The following is a 21,259-nucleotide window of genomic DNA, read 5'->3' on the forward strand; positions in this document are numbered from 1 at the left end:
CTTAATTCATGTGGTGTGGCCGTAAACAACAAAGAGACAGACTCTTATGGCAAAAGAGAAAGAGAGGGAGAGAAAAACCACAAAGAGTTTTCGCAAGGGATAACAAATACAAACATGCCATGTCAGAGAATAATATTTGATTTAATCTCTTCTCATTTTCTTTGTTTTCATTTTTGCATTAAAAACATGCTCTCCGTTTTGTCCAAATAGTTGTGAATTTGACATCTGCCCAAGTGTTGTCACTGAGTACAAGTATCGGACACGAGTAAACATGCTATTTAAACAAATGAAATATGTATGTGTTTCTTACACTGGCGAGTAAAATTTTGTTTGTAACTATTTATATAACAACTAAAAACGTTATAAACATATGATGTGGCGTTACCCAACAAAAACTGGGAAGTTTTATTAACCGAATAACCAATTCAAAAGTAATGTAATACCACTGTATTACCAGTATGTTCAAAATAATGGCATATTCCGTTAGAAGGTATAAAGAAAAAGAACTTACTTATCTTATTACCAAATAATGAGTAGCGTCGGCCAACTACCAAACCGAAGGTTGTGAGTACAAAATTCGGTGTTGGGAAACGAGTGAAAACATAACACAAATACGAAGAGGGGTTTTAACTACAAATCATAAGGGTCTAGTCGGTGGAAAAGTGGATTCAAAATATAAAACAAATATATATATATTTTTTATTGTTGGACAACACAAATTCACCAATAATAACTACATATTTATATATAATATATGAACTTTAGATATAATATGAACTGAAATGTTTGAGTGTGCGAAGTTTTAAAAACAGTCTGGTCACCGGTTACGATATTTAAAGGGTGTTTTTTCAAGTCAGATAGAACTTTAAATTGTGACAAGTAAAAAAGCTGTAAGTTCGGCCGGGCCGAACTTTTAATACCCTCCACCATTTGGTACAAATTTGGCAATTTACAAAAAAAATAAAATAAATAAATAAATAAATAAAATAAAATAAATCCTTTAAAAATTCTGTTAAAATCTTAAAAATACCAAATGTCTATACGACGACGTATACCTGCATAGGCAACTTTTGTCATTAGTTATTACAACATTTAAATGCGAAACTTGAAGAAAAATTTGTTTATAATGTAGCTAAAATCATGAAAATACCGAATATAGGGGGTACCGTTATATGGGGGCTATACGAAGACGTGGACCTGCACAGACAATTTTCTGGCATGGGCTGAAGTATCCATTACGAACTTCAAAAGCGAAATTTGAAACAATCCCGGTAAATAATGTCGCTAACATCATCAAAATACCGAATATCGGGGGGTACGGTATATGGGGGCTATACGAAGACGTGGACCTACATGGTCCATTTTCTGTTTTCTGCTGCAGTATCTATTACGAACTTCAGATACCAAATTTGGAACGGTTCCGTTAAATAATGTCGCTAAAATCATCAAAATACCGAATATGGGGGGGGGGGGGTACGGTATATGGGGGCTATACGAAGACGTGGACCTACATGGCCCATTTTCTGTTTTCTGCTGCAGTATCTATTACGAACTTCAAATGCCAAATTTGAAACAATTCCGGTGACTAATGTCGCTAAAATCATCAAAATACCGAATATCGAGAGGTACCGTTATATGGGGGCTATATGAAAACTTGGACCTACATGACCCATTTACGAACTTAACCTGCCTACTGGCAAAATATACATATGTGCAAAATTTTAGCCTTCTATCTCAATTTGTTCGAAAGATAGCGTGATTACAACAGACAGACGAACAGACAGACAGACAGACAGACACACAGACAGACAGACAGACACACAGACAGACAGACGGACATGGCTAAATCGTCTTAGAATTTTACGCTGATCAAGAATAGTATTTCGATCAATAGAGTATTTCGAGGAGTTACAAACGGAATGACAAGATTCATATACCCTCCATAGTATGGTTGAGGCTATAAAAAGTAACACAAAAAATTAAATTTTGATGAAACTTTTTATACCCCCCACCATACTATGGAGGGTATATTAATTTTGTCATTCCGTTTGTAACTCCTCGAAATATTCATGTCAGACCCAACAAAGTATATATATTCTTGATCAGCGTAAAATTCTAAGACGATTTAGCCATGTCCGTCTGTCTGTCTGTGTGTCTGTCTGTCTGTCTGTCTGTCCGTCTGTCTGTCTGTCTGTTGTAATCACGCTATCTTTTGAACAAATTGAGATAGAAGGCTAAAATTTTGCACACATGTATTTTTTCCCAGTAGGCAGGTTAAGTTCGTAAATGGGCCATGTAGGTCCAAGTTATCATATAGCCCCCATATAACGGTACCTCCCGATATTCGGTATTTTGATGATTTTAGCGACATTATTCACCGGAATTATTTAAAATTTGGCATTTGAAGTTTGTAATGGATGCTACAGCCTATAACAGAAAATTATATATGCAGGTCCACGTCTTCCTGTAGCCCCCATATAACGGTACCCCCCGATATTCGGTTTTTTGATGATTTTAGCGACATTGTTTACCGGAATCGTTTCAAATTTGGTATTTGGTATGGTATAATGGATACTTCATCCAAAGTCAAAGAATGAGCCATGTAGGTCCACGTCTTCATATAGCCCCCATATAACGGTACCCCCCGATATTCGGTATTTTAATGATTTTAGCGACGTTATTTACAGGGATTGTTTCAAATTTCGTATGTGAAGTTCGTAATGGATACTTCAGCCCATGCCACAAAATTGTCTGTGCAGGTCCACGTCTTCGTATAGCCCCCATATAACGGTACCCCCCATATTCGGTATTTTGACGATTTTAGCTACATTATAAACAGATTTTTCTTCAAATTTCGCATTTAAATATTGTAATAATTTATGACAAAAGTTGCCTATACAGGCCCACGTCGTCGTATAAGCATTCGGTATTTTTAAGATTTTAGCAGAATTTTTAACGGGTTTTATTTTTTGGAAATTGCCAAATTTGTACCAAATGGTGGAGGGTATTAAAAGTTCGGCCCGGCCGAACTTACAGCTTTTTTACTTGTTTTATTTGTTGCAGTATACTCTGACAAATCATCATGAATAGACTCACGCTTGAACAACGCTACGAAATTATCCAAATTTACTTTGAAAATCAGGCTCTAGAGCAGTTGGCAATTGACCCGTTTTTTTATCACAAAATTATGTTCAGCGATGAGGCGCATTTTTGGCTTAACGGGTTTGTAAATAAGCAAAATTGCCGCATATGGAGTGAGACCAATCCACAATCGGACCTTATTTCTTCAAAAATGAGGCCGGAGCTCGCGTTACGGTTAATGGAGATCGTTATCGCACCATGATCAATAATTTCTTGTTTAAAAATTAGATGACATTGATCCGGAGGAGATGTGGAACGCAACCATGAAATCAAAATTTGGCGATAAGTTGATTTCAAGAATTGGACCTGTCAATTGGCCTCCAAGGTCGTGCGATTTGACACCTCTCGATTATTTCCGGTGGGGCTACGTGAACTCACTGGGTTATGCTGATAAACCAGCAACAATTGACGCCTTGAAGGCCAGCATTGTTCGTGTTATTCGTGACATACGGGCAGCAGTGCTCGAAAATGTGGCCAAAAATTGGACTTCCAGAATGCACTTCGTCAAGAACAATCGCGGTGCCCATATGCCCGAAATCATTTTCAAATGTTAATGTCACGTATTGATCTTTCAAATAAAAAAAATTGATTAATATTTAATTTTTTGTGTTATTTTTTACAATTGCAAGTTCTATCGGGCTTAAAAAAACACGTTGAAATGTTGTGGAGGTTACGGGACGGTGTGGACCGATGTAACCCTTTTCACAAATTGCCTTAAACGTTATACTAAAATTACGATCAATAAACTTTGGAATTTTAATTTTTGAACTTGTGGGCAAATATAACCTATTTACTCTGGATGGAAATCAGTCCCAAAATCGACATTTTTGGGGCTCTTATTCTCCAAACTGTTGACTTTTCTCTAGATTTATTGTAAATAGAAATATAAGAATTTTATTTTATTTATCGATATGGCTCATCTGTAACGTAGATGTAAGTCTGATGAGACATAACGATGATGAAATGGATTATGTGCTTTAGCCATATGGATAAATGTTCAGAAAAGGGATTTGGTTCAAACAGAATGTGGGGTCATAACGGTATATTAAGCCATAATAAATAAGGTATAAACCGGTATAGAAAGACTAAAAGTCGGGCGATGATACCCTATACTCCTTTGCTTATTTGGTGGGTCATACAACAAATAAAAAATATAACAAATCTGATGAACAATATACATGGGAGCTTTAGCTATATCTGAACCCATTTTACCAAATTTGACATACTTGTTTCTATGCTCAATTTTGTGGTAAGTACCAAATTTCGTCCCATTTGGGCTAATATTACACGCTTGTTGCACAATAAAAGGCAAATCGGACGATGATACGGGAGCTATATCCAAACCTGAACCGATGTCGGTATAATTTGAGAAAGGTATTTCTGCGCTGTACTTGATATATTTCCTCAAATATCATTGTTACAGATTGAATATTACGGCTGCGGAGGACAAAAATATCAAATCGGATGATCGATATATAGAAGCTATAGCTATATCTGAACCGATTTCTATCAAATTTGACATACTTTTTTCCAGTAGATGCAAAATTCCATACTATTTGGGCTGAATGAAACATATATTTACATGGGAGAAATAAGTATATCTGAACCGATGTTTATCTAATTTGACAGTCTTGATTCTATTTAAAAAAATCTTTTATATTTGGTATATACGAGAGCCTGCTTACGCAATATTTGCAATTCAAGCAAGCGCTTCGCCGGGAATTGGCCAAAATACCGCAGAGCAACATTCGAGCGGCGTGTGACGGCTTGGTTGGCCATTAAGTGACCAATTCGAACAAATCTAAACTTATTTCAAAACTTGATGCTATTTCCGACATTTTTTTGCTTTCATTCAATAAAATTAAAAAGAAAAAATATAAAAATTTTAGCGACTGATTTTGTTGCACTTTTTTTATCTCACCCTGTAACTAGAGGTGCCGTTATATGGGGCTATACGAAAACGGTATGACCCATTTTCGAACTTAACCAGGCTACTGACAAAATATACATTTTAGCCTTCAAACTCAATTCCTTCGAAAGATATCATGATTACAACAGACAGACAGACGAACATTGCGAAATTGACTTAGAATTCTACGGTGGCCAAGAATATATACACTTTGTTGTGTCTGAAGTGAGTATTTCGAGGAGTTACAAGCGGATTGACGAAGTTAATATACTCTCCATGTGTTAGAACAACCTGTAGCGGTGGTTCTCATTTTGCACTTTAACTGAAGAAATTTTGCACAGCACTGTAACAACATTATTCTGTTACAAACAAGATTTGGTTCTCGCAAAACGTACTCTCGCTCTCTCGCCAAACGCAATTAAATGAGGGTTGGTGGTTGGCTGTGTTTGTAACACTCTGTTGTGCTGAGTTGTTTGGCTTGGGTACTGTTGTTGTTGTTGTTGTTTTTGTTGCTGTTTTCAATTTCAATTCACGCAATCCTATCAGAATTTTTTTTATAACACCAAAATCACTTGCATAATGTTGTTGAGATTATAGTATTTTTTGATTTTATGGAATTACCGATATAAAACTGCTGAAATATTGAACACTAAATTACCTTTTCTTTATTTCATAATGGGTACTCCGGTGAAATGGAATTCCAGAATAGGCTTTTATTATTCCTTAAACATATGTTAATTTTTTCTTGCAATAATATTTAATTAAACACTAAATAATTGTTGTTTTCTTTTTTTTCTCCAAGAACATTGGCTTCACGATTCTCAGATGTATTTTTCTGTTGTTTTACTTGCTTTTTTCTCATTGATTTTAGCTGGGGCGTAACTTGTTTTGTAAGAAACGATTTATTTACGTAACTACTTTTGCAGCTGTTTCCTTTGATATTCAAAGAATAATTCTATGGTTTAATGCAGGATCTGCAAAATTTCAATGCAATTTTGATTTTCATAAAATATTTTGTTTCAAGTAATTAATTTATTTAACTTTTTTTAAAAAAACATGACTTCCTTTTTGAAATCTGTTTACATAAATTTCGCATTTATTTTATTTAAGCACATGAACACATACAAACAAACACATAACAACGCGCGAATGGCCTCAGTCACACTTATATCCGGCGAAGAAGAAGAGAGAGAGAGGTATTTGGACGCGTTTTAAATTGGTGCGTTTGCAGTTGATTGCTCCCTTGAACACACTCACAAACATTCGTACATACACCGCCAAATCGAAACGACAAAATATGTTTTTTTTTTGTATTATTTTGTGTTTATTATTTGTGTATTTGTTGCGTTTTCGAACGAGTTAGACGCGCGTTAATAGAAGCGAAAATTTGCTGCATATCACCGCCACTGCTAAAAAGCGAATGAATTGTTTGCCGCTGCTGCCGCATAATCCAAAATCATTGAAACACGAACGCTGTTTCTTTTTTGCTCCCAATGGAGCAGTTCATTTTTGTCTTTGCTCTCCATTCTGCTCTGCTCTTGCTTGTGGGGGTTTACTGTTAACAACCAACCACTGTCAAGAAATCTCTTAGGTTCTCTTTCGTCCAAACATGTGGGGATACACTTTTGCTAGTATTTGTTGCTTGTGATGGGTTAGTTGGCTGGTTGGCGTCAATGAGTTACTATGGCTTTACTCATACTCGCAATGTTACTGTTGTTGCTGGCGTACGACACGACGACGATTATGTCACAGACCTAACCCAGCAAATGTACAAACACATACATGTATGTATACGATTTCGAAACGCGCTTACATAGTATTGGGGCACAGTAGTTTAGGTTAGGTTAGTTTTCAAATGCGCAACAGCTAGGACCCCTCATTTTCCGTGACATAAACACAAGCTAATACGCATCCCAGCAAAAACATCCAATACCACATATCGAGCTTCCTAACCATTTTTTGGCAATGGTAACTACTTCTAAATCAACCTACTAACCCATTACTTTAACAAGGATATGTCGCCCGAAATAAGTTGTTATCGTTTGGCCATTAAATGCCAACAAAAATTGTTGATCCTCTATGGAGTAGGTTCCGAAAGAATGGGCCATTTCGTATGATGACAGGTTTGGACTATATTGGTTACTTCCTTCATTTTTATACCTTCCACCATACTATGGAGGGTATATTAACTTTGTCATTCCGTTTGTAACTCCTCGAAATACTCATGTCAGATTTTAGCGTCGTTATTCACCAAATTTTTTTTCCAATTACGCATTTAGAGTTCGTAATGGAAACTCGAGTCTGTGACAGAAAATTATCTATGCAGGTTCACGTCTTCGTATATGCCCCATATACCAGTACCTCCTTATATTTGGTATTTTGACGAGTTTAGGTACAATACTCACCGAAGTTGTTTGAAATGTCTTAACGTAATGGATGCTACAGAATATGACAAAAAATTGTCTACGCAGATTCAGGTCTTCGCACAGCTCCGATGTAACGGTTCCTCCCTATATTCTATACTTTGATGATTTTAGCTACATTATTCGCGTTTATTTCAAGTTTCGAATTTGAATTTGGTAATGACTCATGACAAATAATGCCTGTGTGGGTCCACGTCGTATAGGCACCAATATAACGGCAATATTCAAAGTTCGGCCCGGCCGAACTTACTGCTTTTTAACTTGTTTTATATGAGATATGTAATAATTTTAAGAAAATGTTAACATGTGTGTGAGGTACCATGTATAGTCGACCGAACGATTCCGTTTTCATGCTTCATTTTATACAAATAAAAATTTTGGTGTGCGAAATCATAAATTCCATATTCATCTCACATTTCTGGTTTTTTTGCAAGCATTAAAAATTGTGACCCCCTGAGAATGCGGCATTCGCATATATATTTCATCTTCACAACAGATATTATATTGGCAAAAATTTTTGTATGTGTGAAATTTGAAGAGAGTTGGATGCGTATTTCGCTTCCTTTGAGTGTTTTTTTTTTTTTTTTTTTGAAAATCTTGAAACCTATTTGGGGAGGTATCAGAAGAAATGGTCCGATCTCTACCATCTTTATAACAGATCTTGTGTTGATAGAAATATTGAGATGATGGAGTTGTATGTTTACTTCGCGTTTTATAAGGTTCATAGATATTCAAAATTTTGACCCGTTGTGGGAGAGGTACCAGAAGGAGTGGATCGATATATTCCATCTTTACTCCAGACCTTGGGTTTATAAAAATAGTGATATGTGTAATTCGAATGCAATCGGACTCTTACGTCAGTTTTTATAAAAGTTATAATTATTCAAAAATTTGACCCTTTTTCAGGCGAGGTACTTGATGGAGCGAGCCGATATGGTTCGTTTTCACAATTGAACCCGCACTGGAAAAAATATTGGCATTTGCAAAGTTTGATAAAAGTCGAATGATCCTTTCTTGATCTAAATTATTTTCTATTAAAATGTTGACATTTTGTGGGGAAGGTACCAGAAGAAGTGGACTGATATTGTCCATCTCCGAACTCGATCTAAGTTTGACAAAAATATTACGATTTACGATATTTTGAGAGTTTTCGTGCGACCATCCAGCCAGATAGACGGACGGACATTGCTAGATCAACCTCAAATGTCCTGAAACGGATTTGATCCAAAGAGTTATTTCGATAAGGCACGTTTTGGCCATATCAAATGATACATATCTTCTCTAGCCATATGGCTGAGGGTATAAGAAATATTTACCTATTTATGGAATTAATGTTCCTTTTTTTACGAATTTTACTGTTTTTTTACATGTTCAATTTAGGGCGATTTCACAGCCTGTTTTTGTAACAATATTTATTTTATTCGTTCGAAAATTTCTAGACTACACAACATAGTGGTGAGGATATTATGTCATTGTGCATTTGTTTGTAACATAAACCTGCATTTTGGCACATCCAACCGAATTCAGTCTGGAAGCAAGTACATCAAACTTAGTGAAGTTCGGTTCAGATATAGCTATAGCTCGTAAATATATGTTTCATCCAATTTGATATTTAAGTCCCTCACATGCGTAATATGCACTCCACAACAATGATATTTGATACAGGACATCAGATACAGGTCGAAAATACCTCTGCCAAAATTTATCGAGATTGGTTCAGATTTTTATATACATTCGATATACATATTCATACGATTTTACGGTTATTGTCCACCACACAGGGTGAGGGAAAAATAATGCAAGAAAGTCAAACGCCATCATTTTTACATTTTTATTTTTAATGTTACTCAATGAAAGCTAAAAATATCGGAAATAGAATAAGTTTAGATTTTTTTGAATTGGTCAACTTTGGCAAGAATTATGGCCTTTAAACGGCCAATGAAATCGTCACACGATGGCCGAATGTTGCTCAGCGGTATTTTGGCCCATTCCCGGCGAAGCGCTTGCTTGAGGTGATCGACACTTTGGTATTTTTTAGTGCCAACCTTGCTTTCCACAATACTCCAGACACAACGGATTTGTATCCGGAAATTTGGATTTGTATCCGGAATTTTTTTTCGAGGAACCTCATTTTGTAAACATTCTTGGGTGGGTAGAATGTCCAAGATCTGCGGCAAAAGTGTTTGCGTGCCCAAGGCTTTAATACACACTCCAGAATATTTTCGAGATAATGCTCGGCATTTATTCTAATGCCACGGTGGGTCGATTAATACGAGCCGAGATCGACCATCGGCTGTTATGGCGGCCCACACCATCACCATGTCCGGCGCTTGAGTTCTGGTGGCCAACCGAAGGTGCACATTTTCAGCTGACCTCTTTTGTAAGTAAACACCATCATTTTGTTTGTTCACAAACTGCTGGATAACGAATATTTTCTCATCGGAGAAAACCAAATTCCACTTAAGGTTTTCCAGCCAAATATAAAGAAATCACACTATCACGCTTAAATTCCATCACGAATAACTTTATTCTGAAAAATTCTCACTAAAATGCTTTTGTAATGAGCTGTAACGGGAATAATTTTAACAACAGTCGGACGAGTGGCTTAGGCTGACAGCAGTCTGAAGTTGGTTGCAGTTTTTGCATCTCACCCTGTATATTCAAAAAATAGATGGATCGGTCATATGAGCTGGACAACTCATTACAATGTATTGCAATCATACTACATTTTAGTAGAAAATGTCAACTGTTCAACTGCTATCGAATTTTAAGTTGATCGAACTAAAATGAGTGCTGCTAAGCAAAAAACACTGTGCCATACATATTAGAGAGCGTTTTACATTTCGTTCAATTATTGCATAGCACACCATTTACTCGAGTTTGGCTTTATGTGGGTATGTATATGTTACGTCACATTGGTTGGTTGTACTCAATGTAGCTTTGAAAGCACTCTTCAGTTACATGTTGTGCCGCGCTGATGGTGCGTCACTGTTGTGTAAAGAGAAACAAATTGCGGTTGGTTGGTTATTAGACAGCTCCATTGGTATGGCTTGTGTGAATGTTGTCATTGTGAAATATCATCGTGAGTAATTCACCGCATTAAATGCCAAGAGCTTCAATTTGCTGCTCAATTCTCGCTCTATTTAAAGATTTTTTTTGTGGGTGGAAATCGACAGTATATCTTCTATGGTCTCCTTTAACAACATTCGAGTGGAATTTGCAGGCAAAATTGTAATAATAAACGACTGCCACAATCAACAGTTATTTTTATACCCTCCACCATACTATGGAGGGTATATTAACTTTGTCATTCCGTTTGTAACTCCTTGAAATAATCATGTCAGACCAAATAAAGTATATATATTCTTGATCAGCTTAAAATTCTAAGTCGATTTAGCGATGTCCGTCTGTCCGTCTATCTGTCTGTCTGTCTGTCCGTCTGTCTGTTGTAATCACGCTATCTTTCGAACTAATTGAGATAGAAGGCTTAAATTTTGCACACATTTTTATTTTTCCAAGGGGCAGGTTCGTAAATGGGCCATGTAGGACCACATTTTCATATAGCCCCCATATAACGGTACCTCCATATATTCGGTATTTTGACGATTTTAGCGACATTATTCACCAGAATTGTTTCAAATTACGTATTTAGAGTTCGCAATGGAAAAGAAAATTGTCTATACAGGTCCAGGTCTTCGTATAGGCCCCTAATATCAATACCTCCCTATATTCGGTATTTTCACGATTTTAGGTACGATACCCACCGAAATTGTTTGAAATGTCGTATATGAAGTTCGTAATGGATGCTATAGCCTGTGACAGAAAATTGTCTATGTTGGTCCAGGTCTTCGCACAGCTCCGATATAACGGTACCTCCCTATATACAATATTTTGATAATTTTAGCTACATTATTCGCCGTTTATTTCAAGTTTCGTCAGAGTACCGAAAAATGGCAGAACGTGAACCTATACAGGCAATGATCTGTTATAGTAGCTATGGGTTCGAGCTCGAACCCTAATACGAGCCGATAATTCATTTGAAGTAGATCATAACAACATTTGGTTTTAGAGCAATTATAGTTTGGGTTCAGAGGGAACTAATACATGGGAGGCATATCCAATTCCGAATTGATTTTCACTAAATTCGACAAAGACATTTTGAACTCTAATACCAAATAAGATTGCTATTGAGATTGCTAAAAATATATATCGGAGCCGAGCCCATTTAGTTAATATCAGCCCAAATTTGCACAATAAACCTGAAATCGGATTAAGGATATATATGGGAGCTACATCCAAATCTTAGCCTTTCTCGCAAAAAAATGGCTCCATAAGATATATTGTACCAAATATCATTGTCGAATGCACATTACGAATGTGAGGGACTTAAATATCAATTTGGATGAAACATATGTATGTGAGCTATAGCTATATGTGAACCGATTTACACCAACTTTGAAGTATTGGTTTCTTGGATGAATTCAGTCCATTTGGTGAACAATTAACCCGAAATCGGTTGAAGATATATATTAATATATCTAAATCTGATACGATTATCACTTATTTCAATCGTCCTTGGGCCAAACAAATATTGTTTGCAAAATTCCATCTCAATCGGATAATAAATGCCTTTTTTTTAACAAGAATACATAGACGGACGGACGGATAAAATGAAAAATTATAACTCTTTTAAAATGTGATGTAAGAGTCCGATTGTCTTCAAATCTTCGAGGCGAAATGGGTAATATTGGCCCACTCCTTCAGAACCCACTACATAGAGGGTCAACAATTTGAACAATCATAACAGAAGTCCAAATATATTTAAATAATCGGACATTGGCTGAGGGTATACATTTGTCGGCGAACCTGACTGATACGTTGTAACTTTTTGTTTTTAATTTTGACCCTTTGTGAGGGAAGTACCATTTGACTAATTAATTTATTTAATTTCGATCTAAGTGTGATAAGAACAATTATATAAATACGGATTGCCTGACGCAGCCAATTCAAGCCCAAATATCCTGAGACTAATTTCTTCTTAAGAAACCACATGTTTCAAAAAATCGGTGTATCCGAAAAATCCTGAGAACCAAAAATATCATATTACAATATATTTGATGGATACTTTTCAATAAAACCTTCCGCTGTATTACCGATTTTTAAAATAAATCGTCATTATTGGAGTAAATTTCATCTCACTGAGACCTTTTTAATAAATATATTCATAAAAGTTAATAATTGTTGAATTTTGTTTATTTTGAAATCAAAAAGTAAATTATACAATTTTGAGTAGGAATATTATTTTCCTCAGCATTTCATTGGTCATGCTTTACTTCCTTGTTTCGTTGAAACTTGTTGCGGTTGTCTGACAATTCATCACAATGCTCAGGTTTCCGTTTCAAGCTCAAGTTCAATATTTCTAGTCTGACAACTGCAACATGATGTGTGTTGAAGAGGATGATGACGACGACGATGACGGAATGTCGTTGTTATTTGTGTACACTGACTTTATGTGAAAATGTATTACGCACACATTTTCACTTAAAGTCTGTTTACACAAATAGCAACACAAATGAACAGCATATGATATAATGTCCAGTACAAGCTTGGTTTGATAGCATGTGTTTGCAAGGTAGACCACTTGTTTTCAGAAACAAAATTGTTTATGCATTAATATATTTACAGCAGCATGCCTATATGGAAGATAATATATTGAATGTTTATGTATCTAGTCAAAAGTGGCAACAAAAGAACAAATTATATGGCAATATGCCTCTCTAAATATTTTCCATTAGGCCCCAGCCGAATCTTTGTTGTTATTGTTATCTTGAAGAAAAAATAAAAATATGTTTCTGAGACCCCGCCGAGAAAGAATCAAAGTTTGGAATAATCATAACTCTCATAAAATAAGAAATTGTCTTCAGAAATGTATGTTCAGCTCATAATATGTAAATAGCGCTTCCATATGGCCATACTTCCCAATCTATATTTTTTTAACAGACGTGTTTGCAATTTTCTATATTTAACCGCTCTAAAGGTGTAACAGGCATTCACCAACGATTATAGTTGGCATAATTCCCAATACTCAATACAAACGTATATTTCTTACTGGTAGCTCTACATAATATAAAATAAGGAGCATGGTATAGTATTGTCCCCTCCGGCCGTCCCGTCCGTACTGGTTATATCCTCAGTCATATGATACGGCCAAAACGTTTGGACAAAATCCGTTTCAGAACGTTTAAAGTTGATCTAAGGGCATCCGTCTATCTGGTTGGCTGGTGCACACGATACCTCTCGAAGGGAGTACACGATTTGAATCAAACTTGGTACATCGTAATATCATTGTCAAACTTAAATCTAGTTCATATATGGACAATATCGGTTCACTACTTCTGGTACCTCCCACACAAAATGTCAACATTTTCAAAGAAAATAATTTACTGCACGAAAAGTGAAAGGATAACCCGATCATGCGAATCCTAATATTTTCATCAGTGCTAGGTCAGGTGTGAAGATGGAATACATCGGTCCACCCTTTCTGGTACCTCCCCCACCAAGGGTCAAAATTTTGAATATCTATGAAGCTCATAAAACGCGAAATTAACATCCGATTCCATTCAGACTAAACACATCTCAATATTTCCCTCAACACAAGATCTGTTATAAACTTGGTTGAGATCGGACCATTCCTTCTGGTACATCCACTACAAAGGGCCAGAGTTTTGAATAACAAAAACGATCACAAATTCCAAAAAAAAATAACATCCGGTTATCTTCACATTTCACACATCCCATTATTTCTACTAATACAAGATCTGCTGTGAAGATGGGATATATCGGTCTGGTACCTCCCCCACTAAGACTCAAAAGTTTGAATATTCACAAAGCATATAAAATGCAAAATTGATATTCGATTTCATTCAGATTTAGGACATCTTAAAATGTACATCAACACAAGATCTGTTGTAAAGATGGTAGAGATCGGACCACTTATTCTGGTAGCAAAATGAGCATCCAACTCTCCTCAAATGTCACACATCAACAATTTTTTGCTAACACTAGATCTGTTGTGAAGATGATATATGTCTGCGAACCCCTTCCGGTACCTCACTCACAAAGATTCACAATTTTCAATACTTTTATCTGTCATAAGTTGCGAAACATGTCAGCGATTCTTTACAATCTGCTATATCTAAATATTTCTCTCAACCAGAAACCTTAGATATAATTTTCGATTTTCTTGTAATTTTGCCCATACCAATATATTTATCTTTATTAGAAATATGAAAATAGAATACTTCGGTCGATTATATGAGGTAACTCATGCACATTTTAACATATTCGAAAACTTATCACCTATCTCATATAGTCCAGACCTTGCATGTCGAAATATTTATATCAGATTTATTTAGGTCTGATACGAAATGGACAATATTACCTATTCCATTGAGGCTCAACAATTTGAATAATTATAACAGACGTCAAAATATTTTTAAATAATCGAACAATGGCTGAGTGTATACATCTGTCGCCAAATCCGACTGATACTTTTTACCTTGTTATTGTACATTCACTTTTGTATATACAAAATAATTATTTTCGCTTTCAGAAGCTGTAAATAATATTTATTAATTCATTTCACAGATATTTATGTGAACAACTTTCTTATCTCAATGTTTATAGATATATGAAGCAAAATAAAAGCAGTGAAATGAACTACATTGGGGGGCTAAAGTTGTGGCTTTTATCAGCATTGACGAAATTTCATTTTGTTGACTAGCCTTGTTCTACATTGCTGATAATTGTCGTATAAAAAATGTACACTGCGCAACAAACAAATTGTTTTTATGTGGCATTATTTGACTTAATCGAAATCGTTGTGGTGGTTGTTGAAGAATATATAATTAGTTTCAAATTATTTTTATATAGCACAGATGATCATGCTACGTAAAAATAATAAAAACTTCTTTTTACATTATTTTTGAATTTTTCGAGGAAGTTAGCATTTATAATTTAGAAATACATGAAACACCCAGTACTGTTCATATAAACGCCTAAAGGTATGCTACAATTTTAAACCTTTCTTTTGTTAATTTTCATAAGAAAACTTCTTCCAAATCCATTATGCGTTTAGCTATGTAATGAGTAAAAAACATAACTGAAAATTGTCATTCGATTATCCGACGGATATATGCCATCAGCATATGACTGTTAGCTTATCAAATCTTTACACCACCGAACGGACATACTTCTTGAATTTCTTTAAGAGTATAGGTCGATGTATTTCCTCTTAAAGCAAAATCTAATATTTTTGGGTGTGAGTTGATGATAAAAATCGCTATTTTATTTTGCATTTTTCCGATTTCAGCTATGTTCATAACTAATCTTAGTCTGATACAGATATTATTTTAGCCGTATGCTTGAAAAGTGTGATTAGAAAACTGCAATTAAATATTCAAGAGAAATTGTAAAAAAGTCTGGTAGCTTAGGAAATATCGAAAGTAAACAAAGCGGAAGATCTTCACATAATGACTGATGACCATCACTGCTGGTTCGTAGTGTTATACACTTGCAAGGTTCAATATATCTTGTTAATTATACCCTCAGTCATGTGGTTACAGAGGGTATTTATCATTTGATACTGCCATAGGACACTTTGGCCCAAATCTATTGAATTACATTTGGACTCGATCTAGGGGTGTCCGTCTCTCTGTCCAGACTGGCTGGTGCACACGATAACTATCGAAGGGAGTATTTGATCTGATCCAAACTTAGTACATTACAATACTATTTTAAAACTTAGATCGAGTTCTGAGATGGACAACATCGGTCCACTCCTTCTGGTACCTCCGCCACAAATAGTCAAAAATTTCAAAGAAAATAATTTAATTGCAATCTTTGCAAATACCAATATTTTTGTCAGTGCTAGATTAGGTACGAAAATGAACAATATCGAACAACTCAATCAAGTACCTCCCCCACACAGACTCCATATTTGGAATAATTACAACTCTTATAAATTGTGAAATATTCATCAGATTCTCTGCAAATTTCACATATCCGAATATTTTTACTAACGGAAGATCTTGTGTAAAGTTGGGATATATCGGTTCACTCCTTCTGGTACCTTCCCCACAACCAGTCAAAATGTTAAGCTCATAAAACGAAGCTCATAAAATGAAGCTCATAAAACGAGAGGATCTGAATCCTTTCAAACTCGACGCATTCAATTACAATTTGAACTTCAAACAAAATGTAGTAGGTTGATAAAAATTTGACTAGATGGGTCTGCAGGTATTGAAAATGGTAAAATATAGGTCCACGTTTTGATATATCCACTATACTCTACCACCATACTTTTGGTTGTTTTATACATAATTTAATCCTAAATTTGCTGTAAATTCGCAGTTTGTGTTCTTAGAATATCAGAAACATCCTATCATAGCATAACTGTCCACATAGGTCCTAGTTTAAGGAGTAGTCCCCATATAATTAACATTCGGTATTTTAATAATTTGTGCCAAAGTTTTCACCGAATTCTTTTCAAAGTTGATATTTGAAGTTCGTACACATGACACAATGACACAAAATTTATCCTGCAGATCAACACCTTCGTATAGCTCCTTTTTCCGTTGTAGGGTAGGTACTAGAAGCAGTGGTCCGACATGATCCATCTTCAAAACATATCTTATATTTATAGAAACATTGCGATATTTCCAGTTTGGAAAGAATCGGATACTAATTTCGCGCACTACGAGCTTAATGGTTATTCAAAATTTCGACCCATTTAGGAGAAGGTACCAAAAGGAGTGGATCGATCACCAGATCTTGTGTTGGGATGTGTAAAATTTTGAAGACAATCAGACTCTTATTTATAATTTTATTAGAGTTACTTGATGGAGAAGTTCTCTTCTTCTTTTTCACACCTGTCCTGTCAGTGGCAAAAACATTGGGGGTGGCAGATTTTAAAATATTACCCAATAGAGGGTCAACAATTTTGATAATCATAACAGAAGTCAAAATTATTTAAATAATCCAACATGGGTGAGGGTATACATCTGTAGACAAAACTGACTTATATTATTTAACATGTTATATCCACCACCATACATAGTATGGAGGGTATATTAAGTACGTCATTCCGTTTATAACTCATCGAAAACATAATTTCAGACCCAACCAAGTATATATATTCTTGATCAGCGTAAAAATCTAAGACGATTTAGCCCTGTCCGTCTGTTGATAGGAAGCTAAAATTTTGCACAGATCTGTGTTTTGTCTGCATGCAGGTTAAGTTCGAAGATGGGCTTTATCGGTATAGCCCCCAATAACGGTAACCCCCGATATTCGGTATTTTGATGATTTTAGGCACATTTTTTCAATGGAATTGTCTGAAATTCTACACAAGGAATTATTTTAGGATACTTTACTCTTTGGAAGAGAATTTTCTACATGTGTCCATGATATCGTATAGTCCCCATATAACGGTACCCCCGTTATTGGGTATATTGACCATATTTTTAACCATATTTTTCAATAGAATTGTATGAAATTCTACACAAGGAGTTCTTCTTGTCTACTTTAGCCCCTGAAAAATAATTGTCTATATAGGTCTACGATATCGTATGTCCCCCTACAATTGTACCTCCCGCAATTCGGTATTTTGATGATTTTAGCCACATTTTTCAATGGAATTGGCTTAAAATCCGCACAAGGAATTCTCTTTACTTAACCCCTGGAAGAGAATTATCTATATAGGTCAACGTTTTAGTATTGCACCCATATAACACTAACCCGAGATAATTGGTATTTCCAGGATATTCGCAACTTTATTCACCGGAATTGCATCAAATTTCGTATTTGAAATTCGAAATGGGTACTAAGACTTGTGACGGAAAATTATCTCGGCACATGCACCTCTTAATATAGCCAACATACAACGGCAGCTTTATTTAGTATTTTGATAATATTCGAGACATTATTCAACGGAGTTGTTTCGAATTTCGTATTTAAAGTTCGTAATGCGTACTACAGCCTATGTATAGTCCCCACATGACGGGTTTTATTTAAGTGTCAGTTTTCGGAATTTTTTTATTCTTTCAAATGGTGAAGGGTATTAAAAGTTCGGCCGAACTAAGCTGCTTTTTTAGTTTTTTTATACCCTCAGCCATATGGCTACAGAGGGTATATATCATTTGATACGGCCAAAACGTGCCTAGTTGAAATAACGGTTTTAGACCCTAGGTCTCTTTGGACCAAATCCGTTTTAGAACATTTGGAGTCGATTTAGCGATGTCCGTCCGTCTGTCTGGCTGGCTGGTGCGCACGATAACTCTCAAAGGGAGTATCCGATTTGGTCCAAACTTGGTACATCGCAATATTTTTGTCAAACTTAGATCGAGTTTGGAGATGGGCAATACCGTCCACTCCTTTTGGTACCTCCCACACAAAATGTCCAAATGTTCAAAGAAAATAATTTATTGCACAGAAAGAGAAAGGATAATCCGATTTTCCTCGAACTTTGCGAATCCTAATATTTTCATCAGTTCTAGTTCAGGTGCGAAAATGGACAATATCGGTCCACTCCATCAGGGACCTCCTCCACAAAGGGTCAAAATTTTGAATAATTACAACCCTTATAAAATGTGATGTAAGAGCCCGATAGTCTTCAAATTTCACACATCGCAATAATTTTATTAGCACAAGGTTTGGTGCGCAAATGGAATGTATCGGTCCACTCCTTCCGGTACCTCCCCCACAAAAGGTCGAAATTTCAAAAAATATTTTTTGCACACAAAGAGAAACGATAATCCGATTTTGCTCGAACTTTGCAAATGCTAGTATTTTCATCAGTGCTAGGTAAGGTGCGAAAATGAACAATATCGGTCCACTCCATCAGGGACCTCCCCCACAAAGGGTCAACATTTTAAATAATTATAACTTTTATAAAATGTGATGTAAGAGTCCGAATGTGATGTAAGAGCCCGATAGTCAAATTTCACATATCTCAATATTTTTATTAACCCAAGGTCTGGTGTTAAGAGGGAATACATCGGTCCACTCCTTTTGGTACCTCCCCCAAAAAAGGTCGAAATTTTCAAAAAATATATATAAAATATATTTTTTGCACAGAAAGAGAAACGATTACTCGGTTTTGCTCTAACTTTGCAAATCCTAATATTTGCGTCAGTGCTAGGTCAGGTGCGAAAATGGACAATATCGGTCCACTCCATCAGGAACCTCCCCCACAAAGGGTCAAAATTTTGAATAATTACAACTTTTATAACAACTTTATGATGTAAGAGTCCGAACGTCTTCAAATTTCACACATTCCAATATTTTTATAAACCCAAGATCTGGTGTTAACATGGAATGTATCGGTCCACTCCTTCTGGTACCTCCCCCACAAAGTGTCGAAATTTTGAATACCCATGAAGCTCATAAAACGCCAAATTAATATCCGATTCTATTTAGACTTGGCACATCTCAATATTTCTATCAACACAAGATCTGTTATAAAGGTGGTATAGATCGAACCATTTCTTCTGGTACCTCCCCTATACATAGGGTTCAAGATTTTGAAAAACAAAACGCACAAATAAAGCTAAATAAGCATCCAACTCTTTTCAAATTTCACACACACAAATATTTTTGCAAACACAATATCTGTTGTGAAGTTTATACGAAGGGTCACAATTTTCAATAATTTTATCTGTCATAACTTTCGAAACAATTTAGCAATTCTTTACTGTTTGCTATGCTCAAATATTTCTCTCAATAAGAAGCCTGATATGAATTTGAAATTTATCGGAATTTATGATTTCGCATAAAATTTGACATAAATAACTTTTCTTGTAATTTTACCCCATATTTCGCTCAATATCAGGTGAAGTATAAAAATGGAATATTTCGGTAGACTCTATATGGTAAATCACGCACTTTTTAACATTTTCTAAAAATTATACAATATCTCATATAAAGTAAGGGGTGAGTCGATATAATCCATACCAGGAACGGAATATTTATATCATATTTTTGAGTCTGATACGAAATGGGCAATATTGACCCATTCCTTCGAAATCGGCTCCATAGAGGGTCAAACGTTTGAATAATTGTAACACTAGTCAAATATATTTCGATTATTTAATCGAACATAGGCTGAGGGTATATATCTGTCGGCAATACCGACTGATACTTTTTAACTTGTTTTTAATAAATTTCGACCTGTCAAATAAGTAAAGTAACTGATCGACGGAGCTCTTTCAGACATTAATTTTGTGCAGGTGAGCATCAGCACCGATGTGCTACAAACGTAAGACAACAACACTATAAATGGTCTAGAACTTAGTGTACCTAATTTATTAAAAAATAGATGGTGATTCTATGAAGCTTTAATATGTATTATGCGGTTTCGAATTTAATTTCATTAAGCATAGGCTATCTATGCCAAACAATGACATAGATTGCCAAATAATCGATTCCACCCCACTTTCCCCATACCCTTACCGCTGTTCCATTGACATTCCTGTGAGAACATTATTAAAACAACTGTAGTTTTTTTTTTTTTTTTTTTGTCTCAAATTACAATATTTGTTTTTATTGTTTTCTTTTCGGCTTTTCTATTCAACAAAATAATAATAGTTACTTATAATTATTTAAACAAAATAATAATTAATTGTATTAACTATAGTTTCATTTGAAAAAAAAAATAAAATAAAAACTTCTATGTTTCACAACTAAATCGAATAGTAAAAATTAGAATTAGAATAATAGAAAAATAATA

General features: G+C 35.3%; 1 protein-coding gene across 1 annotated transcript in view; it reads right to left on the reverse strand.

The window, feature by feature from the left end:
• Positions 1-6,477, reverse strand: part of LOC101898512 (serine-rich adhesin for platelets) — a 35,241-nt gene extending 28,764 nt beyond the window's left edge. Inside the window, 1 exon segment of the mRNA XM_059121059.1 lies at positions 5,709-6,477. The gene's annotated coding sequence lies outside the window, so the exon portion shown is untranslated.
• Positions 6,478-21,259: the final 14,782 nt, after the last annotated feature.

This window comes from Musca domestica, unplaced genomic scaffold, assembly GCF_030504385.1.
Source record: "Musca domestica strain aabys unplaced genomic scaffold, Musca_domestica.polishedcontigs.V.1.1 183, whole genome shotgun sequence".
Lineage (NCBI taxonomy): Eukaryota > Metazoa > Arthropoda > Insecta > Diptera > Muscidae > Musca > Musca domestica.